At 35.8% G+C, this 21,321-nt stretch overlaps 1 long non-coding RNA gene across 1 annotated transcript; it reads left to right on the forward strand.

Moving 5' to 3' along the window:
* The first annotated feature begins 1,460 nt into the window (after positions 1-1,460).
* Positions 1,461-20,880, forward strand: LOC124370143. The gene is made up of 3 exons (XR_006923151.1): positions 1,461-1,633; positions 16,841-16,933; positions 20,725-20,880. It is a non-coding gene; the product is annotated as an uncharacterized LOC124370143 (long non-coding RNA).
* The last annotated feature ends 441 nt before the right edge of the window (positions 20,881-21,321 follow it).

Genomic DNA, 21,321 nt, shown 5'->3' on the forward strand with positions numbered 1-21,321 from the left:
GATGTTGGCGACACTGGTGGAGGCACAGCTCCCCGACGCCAGTACATAACACTTAAACTAATTAATTATAATGCATAGGGATGCTGGTTCGGATGGTGATGTCTGTGATGTTGGCGACACTGGTGAAGACGAAACCCCCTGACGCTTGTGAGACCATGGAACCAGTCACGGCGGCAGTCCTCAGGTTTGAGATACCAGTACATAATTATTAAATTATAAATAATGTTTAAACCTTATTTACATAATGGCATTAGTTGTTAAATATATTAACGATAACATTGTTAAATACCTACTGCAAAATACCATATTGCGAAATATATTCCAACCGAACAATTTTTCTTCCTATGTTTACTATCTATTATTCAAAAAATTGGTGTAAAATAAGTAATAATTACGTATTCCTTCATATCGAAACTCACAGAACGCTCGGTTAGATAATCTCAGTCAACAACCATAACACTCAGTTCTGTAGCTTTATAAATACAAGAAAACTTGTGAAAGGAAATCGTGCAGACCCATCGTGGCTTGAATGGTCTCGATAATTATCCGCCATTTATCGTCCTGCGACAAGGACTCTTCATACGACAGAGGCTCCACCTGAATAGATTTCGCAGAATACAGATTTGTCGAGCTCTTCCCGAGTAATGTTGGCGTAGATGAGTATCCTGTTCCCTGAGGATTTATCAATCAGTTCGTGTAACAACTCTTGTATGACAAGCTCTTCCAACAAACGTTCTCTCTAGAATAAGATCAGACCTTTTTTTAATAAAAAAAAATATTGGAAAAGACCAAAAATATCTGAATATAGACTCAAATGTTGTGCGCAGGGAGAAAGGAAAACACTCAGTCAAAATTCTTTAAAAATATCATGTTACATAAAAGACATGGTTTCTGATCCAGTTAAAACAGAATATAGCTTCTAGTGCAAAATTTCATGATTTTGTGTCCCTCTATTTTACACTTCCAAAAGTAAAAAAGATTTTTTGTTTTCTGTTAATACAATATTCTATATTGTAGAATGACAACCTCTGGATGTACTACAGCGTCAATAATTTAATTGCAGAATTATATATAACAAAAATTACATTGAAAATAAATTATAAAAAGTGGTAGAGTATGTAATGGAATTAAATTAAGTTGTATTATCTGCCATGTAAACATATATTATCAGTTTTCAAAAGTGTAACCTCATCGCTAATTATCACAAAATTGATATTCGGCTTATTGACAAGGATATTGATGAGTTAAGGAATTTGTGAGTTTTTCAAATAACAATGTTAACCACGATGGATATTGATAGAATAATTGTGTGATACCAACAATAAAAAGTGTTCCTTTCGTTGTTCTAGGAGATTACTTTCTATTTAGTTGACGATGTGGCATGCTACAGGAAGGACCTCCGCCATTCACATTCTACCTGCACAAGCACGGTAGGTTCTATTCTACCTACCGTGTGCACAAGGATACGATAGTGAGCCGGTTGTCAGCGCACTTCGCTATCCTGGGCAGTGAGAGCCAGCACTTCACCGGGTTCATGGTGCAGGCGCGAGACGACGCCTCAGGGTTGCCGGTCGGGCAGTTCGACACAGGGTGTCTCGACATCAACACCATGAACTGCTTCGGCGGTTTCGCGGTACGGGTAATTATGTGGCCTTTATATGTATGCACCACACACTGATAATATATGAGATGAAGAAAACAGAATTTACCGGACATTTGCCATCGTTCAGTGAAACAAGAAATCAGTAACACTACTTTCGAGATGTGCAATCTGATCTCTTCTTCAGGAGAGATCTGCTGTACAGGTAAAGAACTAACTTAATACATAATTACAAACTAGGTTAAAATAAACAAATCTTACCAAAGCGTTGTGGCACGCCTAAGTCAGGAATTACTACCACCATGTTGTTTGTCAACTTCACTAACTCTAAAAATATGCACTTAATAAAACACTATACACAACACCAATCATTAAAACTGTTTAGAGTTAACCCTATAGGTATAAGGGTTTCAACCTTACATTTATGCAAAAAAGTTAAATTGTTAATGTGTTTAGTTAACTTAAAATGCAAGTTCTCAAGGTCTTTGATTTGTTTACTGGTTCCGGGTCCGTACCGAGAATCAATTCTTTGTTTGAAGGTTATTTTTGATGATGGAATGATTGTGAAGTTTTTTAAGTGCGTGATTTATTCCTTCATCATACCAGATCTTGGAACTAAGTGTTACTGTTTTCTTATATCTCGGAACAAAGGAAAATGTCCGCAAAAATTAATTATTATAACATTATTTATTCCTACGTATCCAGCCACACAGGGGTTTCGATTGGGATAAGTATCATTAAATAAATTCCTTACTTCATCACAAGATCTCATTCGGTCTCCCTAACCTCGCATCACCAGAATTATAACACGCTCTTCTTCACTTAAACACTCAATTTAAACGTAAAGTATCATAAAAAACAGGTCATAAATGTAAATCAGGTTTGGGTTCTCCAAATTCCTCCTCTCCACTTTATCTAAAAAAACTAAACAGAACGTATTCATACTTTTTACTCACACTGTGTATGACAGATTCAACAAAATTAACACAAGTTATATCCCATTATTTTGTCGAATTCGTTGTAGAATTAGCCAACGGCACATCGTGAAACTCACACCATCAGAGCAGACGAGTTTAGTATCAGGTGGCGTTTCACACGGGCATTGAACTGTTTCGAATTGTTTATATGCTTGACTGCCTAAGGGAACCTGTTGATTAGTCTGACGCTAAGATCTGACAAACGCACCGATACAAGCAGCCGATAGTGTTGAGTCGGTTGTTCCTAAATCTTACCCCGTAGTTGTGATCGTTCTTACTTTGAATGATATAATATTACTAATGAATGAAGCACCTGAACTACTAATACGTCGAGGCAAGGCAAAGACATTATATAAGCTTCCTGAAAACCTTTGTTTAAAGTTTGTTTTTCACAAGAAAAGTTTGAGAAAGTTCCAGAGTTTTTCCAAATACTTGTCATTTTTGGGTAATACAAAACATCAGCAAACACTGCATTTCGAGATCTGCAAACTAATTTTTTTCTTCAATGATATAAATGGCCTAAAACATAAATACAATCTAGGATGAAATAAATCAACGCACTTAGGATGTTTAACGCACTTAATTACTGAACTGATATGCAGTAACCAAGCAGCGTAAATAAGACCTCGGTTGTCTTTCGTTGGCTAATCAATCCTTCTTGTTTTCCCTACTAACTGATTAAAAGGATACTATGATTTTAGACATTGACTACCGTTATATGTTAAAAAGTAGAGAGTATACGTAAAAACAGTACGTAGCTTTATTTAAAATTTTTATTTTTAAACGAACTTAGATGATTCGTGTGTATCTTTAATTTTTGTGACCAGTGTATTGTATATTTTAAATCAACCAATGGCCCCATAACGAGTGATATAAGTTCTCATGAAGATGGTCTGTCATCGAAACCGGTATCAAAAGACTATACGGATTGTTGAGGTGAGTTATCGTATATCTCATCCTAATTGATGTATTGTGAAGTATATCAAATTCTTATTACAGTTCACAGTTCACAGTTCAAATATGTTTATTTATTAACAGTTTATTACCATTGAGTCTTTTACCACAGTTAATCAATTATTAAAATACTGTCCGTTATCATGTTAACTTTGCATTTTAAAGTGTAATAACTTATGAAAATAACTTTTAAAACATATTCGAGATCCAGTGCGTTAATTTTGTTTATCGACGGCGCTGGACATATTTTGTAAGTAGTTGAATGTGACGCTCTGTGACTAACCAGATTGAACACAGCAGGCCGCAGTGGACTCGTTATCTGTCAACGCTTTCATCCTATGCGCAGGCAGTGTGCGCCGCTACCAACCGCAGCCGCCGCCGCTTGATTGTCCCCGCTGTGTGACTAACTGCTGTACAGTACGGCCAGACCAGCTCGGCTGTACCTACCCGCTGTGAAGGTTTATTGTTGCGCCTTCAATTTCTACGCTGCAACTACATTTCTTACGTGTATTTGGGCTTGCAGTTACTTATGTGTAGGCGATTGACATTGCGTCACCTAAAGTGATTATTAAAGGGCATAGACATTGGCCAGCAAAAATAAATAAAATCCTTGACAAGTCATAAAAAACTGTAATCAGGAAGGAGTTTGAAGGAGTTTTGTTTTTTCGCAAGATGATTAACAATGAGGAGATATTGTTTACAAGCGAAACTGACGACGATCTTCAGACCTGTCTTATTTCTTTGACTTCTGAGCCGAACGCTCTAATGACTAAATATCCAGAACTTGACTTCACTAACCTTAGTATGCATATCAGTGATCTTCTAAATAAAATTGATAAACAAAACTCCTCATATAAATGCTGCCTAAGTGATCTCACTCATTCAAGTAATGAACTTCAGTTACTTTCAACGAAGCTTGACTTAGAAAAGGAACAGAGAAGGAACGAAATGAACAACTCTTTTAAAATCCTGGACGAATCGAACGTTGAGATTGTCAACCTTAAAAAAACAAGTCCAATCGTTGCTTGACGAACTACGGCAGCGAGAGCTTCACATCTCAACGCTCATCGCCGAGAACAACACCTTGTCTGACGATGTTCGTAGTATTAAAGCCAAGCTTTTGTTGTCGTCTGAGTCCAATGAAAAAAAACGATTTAACTATAAAAAATCTCAGTTATAAGCTAGATTTATTAACTGCTGAACTCAGTGTAAATAGTATTAGTGACAAAAAAATGTAGTTCTTACAAATGGGTTGAGGAGCATATTATTTCTGATTATTTTTCAGCTATTGTTAATAGTGTGAAGGGTAGAGATGAAATTTTATTGTTTAACCCAGCTGTTTCTCATTTGTTAAAAGTTGGTACACCTGTGGCGATTAATGACATTTTGTCCAACTCCACTTTCAATAATGCCAAGTATGTATTTCTTTGTGTAAATAACAGTGTTGATAAGCAGAGAGCTGACTCTGGAACACACTGGTCCCTTTTATTTATTGATCGAGGTGTATGTAAGGCTTACGACATTGACTCTGTTTTAGGTGTAAATTTGAGCTCAGCAGTAAACATTTTAAGAAATTTAAATGTACCTCAATCTAGTCTAGTAGAGATCAAATGTCAACAGCAGGCGAATGATTTTGAATGTGGTCTCAATGTAATTGTCAATGCAAAATTCATTGTTAATTACTATTGTTCTCCTAGACGTAAGGAAGAATTCACTGATTGGTTCTATTGTAATGTTGTAACTTTACCTGACTGTCCATCACCTGCCCTCAACTCTGTCATACCTTCGAGCACTCCTTCTCACAACCAGTCGCAATCATCCCCCCCTCAGTTAGATAACAATACTCATACTACTAGCTGTAAATTTGACACTGTAAAACTTGTTAGATGTAAAGGTGACAAGTGGAAACTTGTAAAATCAAAATGAAAGCGTATACGTTCTAAACAAACAAAACTTCATTGGCAAGAAGTGTCAATCGAGTGCGGGAATAAATATGCTGTCCTGAGTGATATTGATGTTGACAACTGTACAGAGTTAAACATGACCCCTGGTGTATGCGGGACTTCTAAGCCAGCTAAGGAGCTCTCAGTGATATCTCACTCCTCTGTCTCTGTAACAGATCGAAATCAGCCAAAAGAGAAAAACATACAATGCCAATAAAAGTAATGTTAGCGATAGCCCCTTGACTGTTAATGATATTATATGTAATGAAAACCTAAGTTGTAATGAGTTACCTTTAAAATCATGTTTGATTATTGGTGATTCGTTATTGAGATACTCGGGCAAGCAGTGTTCCGACTCAGGTGCTACAACTGATATGAATCCTGGAGCCAGAATACGTACAATAAAGCAAAAACTTATGTCTTATCTAAATGAAAAGCCTAAGGTTATTTATTTTAATGTTGGCACTAATGATGTACCCTTGTGCTATAATGGTGGATCTGGTTATAACGGAGGGTGTGGCAAACGTTTAATTCTAGATTCTATGGCATATCTTTTGTATACTGTTAAAACTAAGTTCCCTACTTCTAAGGTATTTTTAAATTGTATTCCAATAAGGCGTGATTTGAAGTATGGTGCATGTTGAATGAGCAGATAGAGTTGATGTGTTTCAACTTTGGTGTACAGTATGTTGATTTAAACTTTTGCTTAAGACTGCGTCACCTTGCAAGGGATGGTAGACATCTGAATAAGGAGGGTAATTTTCTACTGGGTTTCATAATGCATCAGATTCTTTCTAAGGTAAGTGCTCATAAGGACGAAACACAATCCTTTGTACCAGGTACACCTGAACCTGATACTCCTACTGCTCCTGAAACTAAACCTTATACACCTGAACCCGAACCAGATACTCGGGAAACGATTCAACACCTCATCCCAATCCCCCATCTTAGCACAACGTGACTTTTTCCCCGTTGCCTCTGCCTTGGACTTCAGTCCAGGTGATGTACGCAACGGCTTTCATAATACCTCCCTGAAGGTCCTTCATCAGAATATACGAGGTTTAAATTCTAATTATGAAACTCTCCAGCTTTTCATTCAGGAAGAAAATCCAATGGTGGTGTGTATTAGTGAGCATCACGTTAACCAATTCGGCATTTAGCAATTGGATGGTTATGTGATGGCAATTTCGTTCTGTAAATCCGGAATGGAAAAGGGTGGAGTTGCTCTCTTCATTAAACCAAATGCTTCCTTTTCCTTTATTAATGTCTCTGACTACTGCGTTGAAGGTTTCTGTGAATTGGTGGCCATTTCTGTTGAGCTAGACAGTGGAAAACTTTATATTGTTGGGGTATATAGACCCCTCCTTAATTGCAAGGAGGTCTTCTACAAAAATATTTATGATTGTCTTTCACAGGTTGTGAAAGGGAGTGAAAATACAATTGTCCTGGGCGATTTCAATATTGATTTAGCGGGTTCTTCCAACGACTCCAAAACTATACTAAACGATATGCTGTCCTTTGGTCTTCGCCAAACCATTCGTTCGTATACACGAGAGTTTAAGAAGTCTAGAACCCTGATTGATCATATATACACAGATATACCTGAACCCTGTTTTTCGAGCTCTGTTATAGTGTCATACTCAAGTGACCATCATGCACAGGCTGCAATTGTTGGCTCTCAATCATCTTCAAAGTCATCCCCAGCTCTTTTCCGCTACAACCGTGTTTTCTCAGAGGAAAACATTAGTCTCTTCAAATATTACTTGAATAAGGAAAACTGGGCTGATTTGTATTCATTGATTGACTTAAATGCAAAGTTTGAGCTGTTCTTGAGTCACATTGACTATTATTTCAACGTTTGTTTCCCCTTGGTCAGGAGAAAGGTCCCTCCAGAGAGTAGGGACAAGTGTAGGATTAAAGCTAGATGGTGAGGCGATAAGGGTTAGGGATCAGTTAAGATCCTCTTACTTGGAAACGAAAGATTTGCCTTCTGTCCACCCCCTTAGGCAAAGATATCTTGGCCTCAAGAAGTTGTATCGTAAGCTTATTCTGAAACTCAAGTCTGATAGTGTGGCTAAGCGGCTCAGAACGTCATCTAATAAAACCAAAACACTTTGGGGGATCGTTAATCAGAGTCGAGGTTCACATGACTTTAAAAAGTACCAAAAACCAGAAATCAGGAATAATTTAGGAGAGGTTGTTAATGATCCCTCAGAAGTGTGTAATATTTTCAATGATTATTTTCTTAATGTGGGTGATAAGTCCAACAAGGTTCCGCCTAATATTAGCTCTTCGGCCTTGAGCACATGTCCTCTGATTTCGTTTTTCTTGTCGCCTACTAATCCTATGGAGATTGTTGAGTCAGTTCGCAGCCTGAAATCAAAGAATTCCGCTGGTTCAGATGGAATATCATCTGCTTTGTTGAAAAACGTAGTCTTTGAGCTGGCAGAGCCACTCAGTGAATTGATTAAATCATTCATTTTCAATGGATATATTTCCTGACTGTTTGAAACTCGCTATGGTCACCCCTTTGTACAAGAAAGGCTGCAATCTGGACTGTTCAAATTACAGGCCGATTTCTGTAGTTTCAACCTTCTCTAAAGTTATAGAGAAAATAGTATTAAAAAGGCTTTGGAGTTTCCTACAGCACAACAAGCTCATGTTTCAACATCAATATGGGTTCACCCAAGGGAAGAGTACTGTTGACGCAATGTTCTGTGTCGTGCAGAACATTTTTGATACTATTGACTCGGGTAACCGGTATAGTGGCTTATTTTTTGATTTAACTAAAGCCTTTGATTTAGTTGATCACGTTTTTCTTCTAAATAAATTGTCTATCATGGGGATTAGAGGTGTCGCACTTCAGTGGCTTCAATCATATCTGGTCAAAAGGGCACAGTTTGTTAAGGTTAGTTCTATTGATGCGTCAAATAACATCTGCAATAGTTTTTCCACGAAAGGAACTATCAGTAAGGGCGTGCCCCAAGGTTCAATTTTGGGCCCTGTCCTTTTTTTAATCTTTATCAACGATCTTTGTAAGGGCTTAACTGTGCCAAACTTGTGCCTATATGCAGATGACACGTCACTAACGTTTTCTAATTCCTCCAGAGATCACCTGGAACTCGACACATTCTTAAAAGGGAATGCACTTGTTAATTGGCTTGAGCAAAACAGTCTTCAAGTAAATGTCTCAAAAACTACACTCATTGAATTTTCAATTAACAGCCATTCAAGCAAATGTTTGCTCAGTATTCATTTGGGTGATGAAGCTGTTTTCTCAGAATGCTCCGTAAAATTTCTTGGCCTTATTATTGACTGCAATTTGTCTTTCCATCTCCATATAGAGCATGTATGTAGGAAGCTGAGTCAGGGTATTTTTGTGCTCAGAAATCTGGCTCGTTTCGCACCAACTGAAATTCTTACTGCTACTTATTATGGCATCATCTATCCATTCATATCTTACGGGGTTTCCATTTGGGGTTCTGAAAGCACCAAAACTAAGTCTGTGTTTAGGCTTCAAAAGAAAGCTTTAAGAATAATTTGTCATGTCCCATCCAGAACCTCATGTGCTTTTTTCCTCCAACAAACTTTTAACTTTTCCTTCCATTTATATTCTGGAAACATTATCATTTCTTCATAAAAACTTTCACCTTTTTAATAGATTTTTTCCGACTCACATGTATGGAACAAGAAGTAAACCCAGATGCATTATGAATATCCCGCCACACTCCACCTCATTTTTTGAAAATCATTTAAAATATTCAGCAGTAATTCTTTTTAACAGTCTTCCATTGAGCTTAAGATTAGTCCAAGATTACACAGTTTTTAGAAAAAATTTGAAATGGTTGTTGATCGAGAAGGCTTACTATTCTGTTAAGGACTTTTTAGCTGTTAAGATAGTGTAAACATGAAAAAGTAAAATTATTTTATTGAGAGACATTATTATATTTTGTTATGATTTGTTGACTTGGCATATACATTGTTAACTCTGTCTACATGCTGAATAAAGAATTTGAATTTGAATTTATTCAGACTAGTCCAATGTTTTCTTAATAGCCAAATTTTAGCTCCTCACACTACTGAAGAGCATGAAAAGAGTCCTGTTATCTTATATTTCTTGTACAGTCCTGAATTCGATAATACAGAGAGAGCCTATAATGCGTAATATGGGTTTAGTTTTGTCTGCATTGAGTTTTAGCCTGGTACCTGCAGTACAAGAGCATCATGCACTTTTTTGTTATTCTGTTGTGTAGTATCTGAATGTCAAAGTTGAAGTTTTTTTATAATCGATTAATGTCAGTGACATTGCATTGAGCATAAATTTCAAGATCCTCATATTTCCTTTTTTTTTGTCACTGCGGTGTTCATATCATTAATGTCCCAAAATACAACCCTGTGGGACACCACATGTGACAGGTTTGTTGTCGTCGGCAACAACGCACTGCTGTTCCCACTCATATATGATCCTATCCTTGGAAGGTAAAGGAGGGAATGTAGTTTTAATAAACAACTTTTTTTACAATACAAAATTTTTCAAAACCCTCATACAGAGCATGCAAAATGCTGATAGGAATGTGGTTTTAGGGAAAGTATTGGAGACTTTATTTAGAGGACGCATTACAGCAAAATACAGCCGGACCTTAGCCAGGGTATGATTGAAGTAAGGAAATATATTATCCAATCCTGAAAGCAAATCGTCAATGAAACGTAGGAATGTAGCCGTAGCTCCTTAAAGGCACACTTAAGAGTGTTATGACTTTCTGAGTAAGAGTAGACTTTTTGTCTACATGTAACTGTTGATAACCTGGAGCTAGGTCATAATAAGTAATTTTCCTTGATTTACTTGGTCAAATGTCGAGAAATTGGGGGAATAGGATACAAATCATCTTGTATATATCTTGGTATAAAATTGCCTTATAATCTCCATAAATACATATTTTACCATTGTTGTTTAAAGAAACCACGTTGAATAATTCTTTTTTCAAATTTTGAACGTGCTTTAGAGCATTATTTAGACTGTCGGATATACTAAAGAACTCCAATAACCTCCATATTAGGATATTTGAGCCAGTAAATGTCAACTAAATCACGTTAACACTAAAAAAACTTATGAAGGCTGAATTTGATATTGTTTTAAAACCTAAAACAAAATAAGAAGCTATATAGAATGATTTTCTAAAAATATCCGGGATTGGAGGAACTCTTGGCTCTAAAAGAGTCGGGTTTTACGAAGCTTTAAGGCATTTTTAGTCATTGTTGTTATATATAACACAAGCGTGGTATCATTATCTTATACTGCATCTCTCTCAGTTTTAAAAGATGATTTTGTGTAATATTTTTTAACCGACTTGCATTATATCGCATAATGACCTGGCCTTTTAAACTTCAAATAAACAACATTTCTAGAGGGAAAACTCTTCTATTACACGAAACTCACGTCAAAATAAAACTATTCCTTGGAAACAGAACTACTAAAACACATAATTATTGTATTTTTACCTCGCTCGATTGTATTATTAACCTTTATTTTGCAGGGACTGAACTAACGCGTTCTCCCTATATTTAAATAAGATCTTGTGTCTATACAGTTTAGTTAATATGTATCGTAAATTTTAGTCTCAGTTTCGCCTTATCACCGTATCTGTTTATGAGGAGATAATGATTAATTTGTAAATCGTATCAGTATCGTATAAAGCTACATTTTAAAATTCTTTCTGATTCTTTGTGCTTACTTCAGAAAAAGCTTTTAAAAGAAGAGAATAATATCTGTTTGATACGTCATATGATATAATATCATATCTTGTGATATATTATAATTATCATACTGTCTCATATGATATAATGTTTTCTATTCTATTTTAACGTAGATTTCAGTTAAGTGTTAGGTTATTAATTGACCTGAGGAAGGGATCAAATTATAGATCTCGAAACGTAGTGTTACTTATTTTGTATCACTGAAAGATGGCAAATGTCTAGGAAAATCCGATTTCCTTCATGTGTTTTGAGTGCCGAAATCGTATCTGTGGCGCAATTATGTTGTTTATAATAACGAAGTTGTTATAAATCTGTAATATAGATTTTTTAAAACAAAAAATGCTGATTCATTGACAATTTTTCCATAGTCAAAGACAAGCTTCAAACAAAGAATCATGTAACTATGTTTATATTGTATAACGTTTAACCTATAATTAACCCCTTTTAAATTTAATTAAATTAAAACCACAGGAATATTTAACAGAAAATGTGTAAATCAAAATTTAATACTTATAAAAATCACAAATTAACTTTCCGTATTCAGCATCAAATCTTCCAAAGAATTCATCACGTCTTTTCTTTAAGAAACTGATAAATGAGTTTTCTTCAACCAAATTAAAAATTAAAATTAACATTTCGTTCATCGAGTTCATAGAAGTCTATGGAACAAAAACTATTTTCAAGAGTAATTTTTAATATCAGTCTAATGTAAGCATGTAAACGGCAGTTTATTCCAAGCATTTAAACGGCTAACAAAGCGCAGCGCTAAGAAAGGTAAAAAGTGAAATGTCGCAGAGAGTTTTAATCTCAATCTGTCATCCACAGTATATTTATACTGTATAAGTGTGTGTGTTGGCGCGCGCTTGTTTGTTAAAATTTAATCTGGCGTCAAGATTAGTTAAAAAATACCCAATAAAATTGTAACATATAGTCAACCAAAACAAATAAAATCGATAAAAAATTATATATATAATATAATTTTTATAATATACTTTTTTTATTATAATGTATATATATACATTATATACACATTTGTTGTGAGTCATGATTTATGCGTTGATTTATTTCATCCTAGATTGTATTTATGTTTTAGGCCATTTATATAATTAAAGAAAAGGTTAGATTGCAGACCTCGAAATGCAGTGTTTTCTGATGTTTTGTATTCACCAAACATGGCAAGTATTTTGAAAAACTCTGGAACTTTCTCAAACTTTTCTTGTGAAAAACAAACTTTAAACAAAGGTTTTCAGAAAGCTATATATATATATATATATATATATATTATATATATATAAATACATATTGCAATTGGATGTAATAAAATACGTAACACTTAAATAAATAGTTTTTGCTCAAAATCCCATAATAATACTCATTCCTCATATAGTAAAAGAATTAAAATAATTTCTGCAAGATAGAAAAAATAGAGAAATATTTCGGCGCCATTTATTTATTACAAGAAGTTACTAGCACCTTTTTACACGAGTTCCTTTTTAATTAAATATTAAATAACACGCCTGATAGTAAGTGGTGGTCACTAAAATATATTCCAATCTCCTGAAAAATTTATGAATATTTGGGCTTAAAGTTTAAAGACCATGTTAGGGCACTGAAGTTGAAGAGTTAAACTGTCTTATGACTATTAATGAAATACGCAAGTTTTTCTATAATATTCCATATGTTTTAATGAATAGCTGTAAGAATTTTACTAATACTAATAGGACTAATGCTTATTCAACCCCTACGTGACTAATCTGCATGAAAAATATTGTTTGTTTTTGTTAAGTGCATAAGGCACAGTGTACCAATTTCATATTTGTAGGACATCGGAATGCAGAAAAAACAGCAAAATTCCTTTAGATTTGCAACCCTTTTCAACCCTTATGGGTGGTTGATCTTGCTTAAAACTTTTCCTTTTTTAGGATATTGAAAAGTTGATAAACCTCTAGTCCTAAAAAAATCCATACTACTATGGATGTTTCATCTTCATGTGTATGCTTTAGTTTTCTAAATTTAAGCCATGACGCATACTCATGCCAATTATAAACCTTTTTAGTTATCAAAAAGCGGGAGAGTTTGTGATGAGATTTAATTAAGGCTCTGCCTATTATGTACAAAGATATTTCTTTTTAAAGACGGAGGAGGCAGATCAAACAATGTAATCTTACCCTGTCCAGGAATCCAAATTAAATCAAATCAAATCAAATATTTAATTGCTCGTCACAATTACACATTGTATGGCAAACGTCAGAATTAATTATAAAATTTAAAACTCGCATACCACATTACCACCACGTCCAAACTTACATAATTTTCATGCATTCCAGTCTCATTCATTCATCGCCAATCTCAACCCACTTTCAGCGCTGGAATCAGTCATCGAATTGGGCGGTCTCCCAGTTAAACGCCAGAAACTCGTCAACGGTGTAGAATGCATTTGACACCAGGAAGCGCTTAAGACGAGCTTTTGACGCCTTGGGCGTTTGGGCGTTTGTAATACAATTTGGCAAACTTTTGATGAAATGAACACCTGCCTGCGAAGGCAAGTGCTCATAAACCACCGTTCTGTGTCTTCCAGTACGGTAGTTATCTCTGCCTCTAGTCTCATACCCGTGTATGTCACGTCCCCTGGTTAGGGCACATTTAGACAAACAGAACCAAGATGTTTCTAAAATGTAGAGACTGGGCAAAGTCAACAGTTGCAAAGTTTTGAATGCTGTCCTGCACGACTCTCTGAAATTCAACTTTGCGATGATACGAATAGCTTTTTTTTGCAATTTGAAACACCCTCAGGAAATTATTGCCTGTACAGGCCCCCCACAACACCACTCCATAGGAAAGGTGAGAGTGAATTAGCCCATAATATGCCGCAATCAATACCTGACTGGGGCAGTACCGGGCCAAGGACCTCAAAACATATATTCCTGAGGACAGTTTGGCGCACACATGGTCAATGTGATTATTCCATGTCAACCCTCGATCGAGGAGTATTCCAAGGAATTTTGAGGAGTAGACTTCTTCCAATATGGAATCTGCCAACATGACGGCTGACCCACATTTGGGAGTCCGTTGGACGCAGTGTGAAATTCAACACGTTGGATTTCGAAGAATTCGTTTGAAGGTTGAGGCTATTGAAATATTGCACACAATTGTTGATATCTACGAAGGATTGTAGCTCCAAACCTTCTTGTGTGTTATCTCTGAAACAGAGAGTCGTGTCATCAGCATACTGCACAATTTTACCATGCAGCAGCGATGAATGTACGTCGTTGACGTATATCAGGAAAAGGATTGGACTGAGTATAGAGCCTGAGGGGACTCCATAACTCAGTTTAATTGGTTTAGAAAATTGGTTTGAGATCTGAACCACTTGACTTCTCTGACTTAAAAATGATTTAAGCCATAAGAGCGGCACACCTCGGATGCCATGAGAATGTAATGTGTCAAGCAGTATTTCATGGTCAACGCAGTCGAATGCTTTAGAAAGGTCCAGGAACACACTTAATGTGTGATCCTGACGTTCTAGACCCTCTACAACCATATCAACCAGACTCACCACTGCGTCTATCGTCGATTTATTTTTCCTGAATCCAAATTGGTGTTCAGAAAGCTGGTTGTTTTTTATTTAAGAAATAAAGCATTCTCGTTAGAAAGAGTTTTTCAAATATTTTGCTCAATACAGGCAAAATTGAGACGGGCCGATAGTTATTTATTGAACAGGAGTTTTCTTTCTTGAAAATTGGATGCACTTTTGCAATTTTTAGGAGAGAGAGAAAAACTCCTGAGTTAAAAGACAAATTGACCAATTGAGTCAGTGGTTTCACGATATGCTTAGAGCATTGTTTTATTAACCACATGGATCTCGATTCTAGATCATTCGATTTTTTAGCTGGGAATTGTTGAATGATTTTATCGAGCTCTTCCTCAACTACAGGAGTCAGAGCCATTGAGGCTGTTGGACTCTGTCTACGCGTGGGATTCCCCTGTGGCAGGATGGACGAGGGCCCGTCCACAAGCAACAGACGCAAAAAAATCCGTTTTAAACTCGTCGGCAACCCTAGAGGCATCGCTCACAAGGGTGTCCCCAATTTCGACTGTGATTTGCTTGGATTCTTGATGTTTATTGTTAATGATGCCCATACAGTTTTAGAAACGTTTTTTTGAAGAAGTAATTGATTTTGAGACATCATACGATTTTGCAGCTTGGATCACCTTCCTGTAAATTTGTTTATAATTTCGAAAAAAGATTTTGAACTGTTCATTGGCTGTTTTTCTGTTTATTTCGGAGAAAAACTTGAGTTTTTCTCTCGACACCAGAATGCCTTTAGTGACCCAAGTATTATTTACCTTCTTTGAACGAGGTTTGATCGTTTTTGTAGGGTAGCAGGTGTTTGAGATGGAAATTCAAACATTCATTGAAAATTTGAAAACTGCTGCTCTACTGGGTGTGAAGAATTTAGAAAATTCCACTTTTCTTTTGAAAGGGAAGCGTTGAGGAGAGCAATATTTTCTGGCCTCGTGTCTCTTATTGTTTTGGTAATTCTTGGTTCTCTCTCGATTTGTTTTCCACTAATGATAGCCTCTAGGCCATAGAGGTCTGAGATAGCTGTGTTGACCACCGATACTGTGACATTTTCAACGTTTGTGATGATGTTATCAATAGCCGACTGTGTTGTAGCCGTCACTCTCGTTGGAGTTTTGACCAGCAGTTCAAGGCCAAATGACCTCAGCAGATCGACTAGTCGCTTGGTGGATGGATGGTTGCTGTCCATCGCATCCACGTTGAGATCGCCCATCAAGGCGTAATCGTATTGATGGTTAGTCAGGTCAGCGAGTAACACTTCGAATTTTGAAAAAAACTGATCTTCATTTCCACTGGGAGACCTGTAAATCCCTATCACAATTAATGTTGACCTGTTAGTTTGTACTTTGATCCCAACTGCTTCGAAATCTTTCGCGGTCGTATCTTTGATTTGTAAATTTTGTTAAAACTAAATTTTGTCTCAGAAAAATTGCTACAACCACCTCCTTTTGAGGTCTGGTGACAGTACGCTTCTGCCAAGTTGTAATTTGGAATTTTGCATAGTTCAAGGTTTTCGTTGTTAAAACCGTTCTCGGTTACAACGAGTATATCTGATTTCAGCTCCTCACACATCAGCTGAATTTCATCCAATTTGTTGGTTGCGTACTGGGCGTTTTTGGTGGAGTAGTCTTAGGGAACCTTGAACATGTAATTTTTGATCTGTCTGATTTTGCCGATTTTGGTCTGTCAATTTTAGTCCTTTGCTGTAAAGTGGGCCCCCTAAAAAAATGAATTTTCTTTTAAGTTAGTAGAGCCTCCTATGATCTGCAGAATGTCTGGACTGGGGGAGCGTCCTCACGGCGTCCGCGTAGGAGACATCCTGTATGCTAGCTGGCCGTTGAGGGGTGGTCGCCGACTCTTCTCGGGCAGCGGGCGTTGGCATGCTGGAGGTGGAAGCAGCCGCTGCGCGAGGATTCCCCAGCATAGCCTAATCCGATAATTGGTACATTGTTAGAAATTTTAATTTCCACAGGAAAATTTTCAGAATCTTGTATAATTGTTATACTGCAATCTAATGTAACTTTTGCAGAATACTGCAGTCCACCTCAGTTTCGGAGCCCAAGTCTGACGCTCACATGCGCTGGCTTCCAGATCTGGACTTTGTTGGGAACGTCACTTTCTTGTGAGTTAAATTTTTGCAGAAACTAACTATCTAAATATGTTTATAGTTACTGTGAGACCAAGTATATTGTTTCCAGGCTTAAAGGGCACTTTAGTAAATAAATAACATTATCTTATCCATGCGCCTTCAGTCTTGCAGGTTCCTATCTTATAGTGGTTGGAATTTATGCAACAAAGACGAGGCGTTTTGGAGGTACAGTTCCCCAGAGTTATTTACATTAGAATTTTTATTCATTGCGGGGAAGATTGAAATAAACAGTGCATAGAAAGACTGGTCGCACAAGAAATTGTAGCATGTATTCCAAATGCTACAGATTATTTTATTCATTGGTAATGAACCGTCTGACTACATGTATAAAGTTTGACACAAATACAAACCGAGAAAGCTTGAATAGCCCCCTCAGTGGATTTTTCAACTTAAATTTATTCACAAGGCCTATTAAATAAAACCATATTACTCTTAATGATCTGATACAAAATGTCAAACTAGTATGAACAAAAACAAATTTAGTACTGGTACAATATATACTGCTTACTGGGATTGGTTCTATATTACGCGCCTAATAACCGTCTGCAGTAAACAATTTTAATTGTGCAGAAATATAAATTAAAAAATTTGACTGTCGTTAAATCTTTAACAGTTTTAGATAAAAAATTGTTGATAGTTTATGAAATAACTATTATAATGAAATTCAAAAATTTAATTGGTCCCTTTTAAAACATGCTACTTTGGATGGTAACGACACTATTAACAGAACATAAATACTCCCTCTAACCTTTTTTATTATACAAAGGGTTTATTAAGCCTCCTTTAAAACCCCCAAAACACATCTGACGTTCAATAAACGAAGAAGAAAAAGTACAAGAACACGATGTACAAAAACAATTAAGACTAAGATAGACACTAAGAACAAAAAATCTGAAAATAAAAACGTATTTGCCCACAGACAAGTAGATTTCAACTGGGGTTTATAAAACTGGAATATTGAAATTTACGGGTTCTAAACAATCTGTTTCATGGAACTTCAAGTATTTAAATTACACTAACTCTCAAACACTCTAAAGTTTCCCGGCTCATGATACTTTTCAGCCTGGCTTGTAGACTGTGCCAACGAAATTTTGAAGATCACAGTTTCTGGCAGCTTCCAGCATCTGGAGAGAGTCTCTAGGCCTTTTGGAAATCATAGCCTTTTGTATTTTTAGGCATCTATCAGCACTCCGCCTCTAAGTTCTCCCGGTCTGGAAGTGATCCCTGTCTCTGGCAGTGTCCCGCCTTGGAGGGAGTCAGCCAGGTCTTTTTGTTACAAGAGCCTTTGGTAATTCCCGGTATCAACCATCTCCCGGCCTATAAATAACCCCGGTCTCAGAGAGATCTCAATTCATGACAGCTTCTAATTTGTGGCTTCTCCTGGTCTTTGAAAGCTCCTAGTCTATTCCTCGGTCATTATTAGTTCTATAGAATATGCTTGTCAATTTAATGTTAAAGTCTACCCATCTACAAGATGTCTACTCGCATAATAGTTGTGTGGTTTCTGATCCTGTGACTCTACCCCTTTTGTTCTGATTGACCCCATCATCCTACTTATCATTGCCATCCTCTTGTAGAACATACTTACGAAGTTTCGTAAAGATGCGTTATCATAATTGCACCTGTAATCCCCATTAGCTACCAATTACGTAAATTGTCCTCCAGTGTTATCATCGGCATAATTACCGATGACGGATACTACCTCCCTCGAAAGTTCGAAATTTTAAAGCCGAAAAATATTCATAATATCGATTATTTGAGCATTTTTATATTATTGTACTGTTATAAAGATACTTTGTTAGTATAGAACTTGCTCGATGTTTAAGGTAGTCGACTCTCGAAGTCGATTGCTGTTTACAGTTCAGCTGTTCATTGTTTCTTTTCATTAGTTGCCGTTTAAAATAGCATTGCGGCAAGATCGTATTCTTTTTTAAGTTTTAGCAACTATGTGGAGAGCACATTTAATGAAAGTAAACATGAAGTCAGTGATAGTTATTTTGATGAAGAAACTTTGAGTGAAAGTGACGTTGAAGAAATTAAAGAAACTTGCAAATCCTAACAGTTAAATTCGGGAGTGGCCAAGGCAAGATTAGCCAACAATTACTGGTAGACCTGGAGTATATTTAACTGTTGCTAAGCAACTAAATACTTTAAATATATGGTAATACAATACAATTTATACATTTCGTATGTTAGTTTGATATATTAAAATTAACTCTAAGCACGCACACAAGGATTTACTTTAAAAAATTAATACGGACCTTGAGGGTAAAAGTATTTGTATTTTTATTTGTTAACCAAAGAATGGTGCGTAGAGAATGCAAAAACACACCCATTGCAAGTGTTCCACATAATTTTTTTTACCAGTAGACCTGGAGCATATCTAATTGTTGCTAGGTAACAAAATACTTAAAAAAAGGTAATAAAATACAATTTTATCATGTTATATGGTTGTTTGATGTATTAAAATTGACTCTAAGTACCAAAACAGCGATTACCATAAAAAAATAATACGGTACTTGAGGGTAAAAGTATTTGTATTTTATTTTTTAATCAATGGATGACACATAGAGAATGCAAAAACGTTGGCACATTGCCGTAATTGGATTAGAAATCTACCTATATCGCTACGGTGGAATAAAGTATTAAGGAAGAAAAAAACATTCTGAAGAGTAGCTTGCCAAGGCAATGTAAAGAAAAAGCAATGTTTTGCGTTCTTCTGTGATATAACTATTCTGATATTATATACACTCAAGTGTTTATGGGTTTGATTGAAAAAAAGGAGAACTATACCAGTCATATTTTATCACTAGAGAATTATCTGTTAGAGATGTGACATCTCATAAAGGTCAAGTCAACTTTGTACAGAGATGAGGTAAATTACAGCTTTGTTAAGATAATTAGATCAGCTTGTCAATATGGTGAAACCGAAACCGAGTCTTTGAAAACACAAATCCAACTCTTGAATTTCCTTCGGTGAAATGGAGCCTGCTAAAGATGTCAAACATAAGTAAGAATGTTGAGGATATGAGTGTGGCTTTGAATGTTATATTTAAACATTTTACCGGGTATTTGTAATTGAAGTAAAACGTTTTATTTATGGAGTGGAGCATTATAAAGTTATCAGGATAACATTGGTGAGATGATAAGGTTCGGTTTTGGAAACAAGATTAATCCTACTCACTAATCCTACATAAAATAAAAATTAATAAATGAAAATGATTAAATAGAATTATATTTTTCAATTATATTCTTTAGTTGTAATTAATAACAATTGTCAATGTCATACAAGTGTAATCGCTGTCGTGTGAAAGTAAGTGGCCACTGTAGAACATAGCCTTACAACATCTTCACTTCAAATTATTTTTTTTATAGTAGTTAAATGTTATAAAAAATATTGTTTTTTTAGTATTAAATTTAACTACATGGGACAATACTGACGGTTAACATTAATTAAGTACCAAGTTATTACAACTCCTTAAAAGCCACTTTCCCCTGCGTTTATGAGTTTCTTCTTTTGGGATTAAAGTACTTGGTGTATTTTAGTTTACCCCCATTTCAGAAAATAGTTCCTGAAAAAGGGAAGTTTTGTATTAGAGGAAACTTGATGAACTTTCTTCCCGATAACAAATATTTATTTTGAGGAGACAAAAACACATGGAAAATATCGGATAAACCGTATTTATTATTTTATATTCTAAATAAGGAGAAAATATAGGTAGTACTGTATAAGAAATTGGTTCTCATAAGTTTTTGTGTTGCAGTGCAACGGTGGCCCAGTCCCGGAAAGTCTTCTGGGTGAGGCATCCTGCGAGAAAATTGCAAGTTATCCTTGACGTCGCCTGAATCTGCAATAATACATTTGTTTCATTTATACAAACTAATTTAAAATAATTTAATCGTAAATTGTAAAGTAGTAAAAGCTCTTATTATATAACATAACATATATTATAATTTAGCCCTGACACATCCTTAAAGGCTTTAGTATGGCTTTAAAGTGGGTGGAGATGGAAGAAATTTGGTAGGTATATGGCAACCCCTTATTATATAAAATAATAAATAGGTTGCAATTGTAAATACAGGGTGAGTTACATAAGTTTTCCTCAGATATATTAAGAGAACGGTTGGATCAATAGAGAAGAAACAAAATACAACCTCCTCAAAAAATACATGGACTATATATCAGTAATTAAATTCAAAATTTGAGAAAAAATATGTGCCGGAAATAGAGGTCCCTTATTTGATTATGTAAACTAGTATTTCAAAACACGAAACTGTCACCTACCGCCTAGTGCAGTGTGTGGAATCTGACACCTTTACTGATTGACTCCTGCAATCATTACTCCACAACTGCCAGAAGA

This window comes from Homalodisca vitripennis, unplaced genomic scaffold, assembly GCF_021130785.1.
Source record: "Homalodisca vitripennis isolate AUS2020 unplaced genomic scaffold, UT_GWSS_2.1 ScUCBcl_24;HRSCAF=613, whole genome shotgun sequence".
Classification (NCBI taxonomy): domain Eukaryota; kingdom Metazoa; phylum Arthropoda; class Insecta; order Hemiptera; family Cicadellidae; genus Homalodisca; species Homalodisca vitripennis.